We start from the raw sequence: 878 nt of genomic DNA on the forward strand, positions 1-878 counted from the left end.
CTCCAGACCCTTCACCACCCTCATGGCTCTTCTTGGGATACTTTCTAATGGCTTCATGTCTTTCTACTGTGGCACTAAGACTGCCCCCAGCACTCGAGGTGAGGCCGCCCCAGTGCAGAGCAGTGGCACAATCCCCTTGCCTGGCTGGCCATGCTGTCCCTGGTACCCCGGGACACGGGTGTCCCCCCTGGCTGCCAGGGCACTCATGTTCGACTGGCCATCGACCGGGACCTCGCATTCCCTCTCTCCCTGCAGAGGAGGGAAGCGCTGACTCCGTGAAGGACTGAGTGCTCACGCTCCCACATCTTGCACTCCCCGGGCACACCTGGCCACAGGGACACCAGACTGTCCCCGGCATTCGAACCCTGCAGCCGACAGCAGCTCTGCTCCATGGTTTGCTTAAAGAAAAGAAAAAAAAATACCCCCAAGGGCCTTGTACTGTAACTGTCTCAGAATCCTGCTTGTGCAGGAGGCTGCTGTGGGGGAGAAAAAGGATATACACATAGATACAGACACACATGTGTATATACATATACATATATATACACAGACACAGATATATGCACACACACACATATATACACACCGATATTACACATAAATACATGTAATATCAGTGTTATCTATTTATTATCGAGTCTGTGCTCTGTGGGTGACTCCGGGGGGCGGGGCCAGGCCGCCCCCCCCCCCGCGCGCTCATTGGCCGCGGGTGGCGCGCGGCCCCGCCCCTCCCGCCGGCGGCGCGTGCGTGCGCGCGCCCGGGCTTGGGGGCGGGGCCAGGAGAGGGCGGGGATTGGTTGCCATGGCGGTGACGTCAGAGGGTGCCGGGGACGGGCGGCGGAGACACGGAAAGGTCAAACGGGAGGCGAGGGCAGCGA

This window comes from Anomalospiza imberbis, chromosome 1, assembly GCF_031753505.1.
Source record: "Anomalospiza imberbis isolate Cuckoo-Finch-1a 21T00152 chromosome 1, ASM3175350v1, whole genome shotgun sequence".
Taxonomy (NCBI): Eukaryota; Metazoa; Chordata; class Aves; order Passeriformes; family Viduidae; genus Anomalospiza; species Anomalospiza imberbis.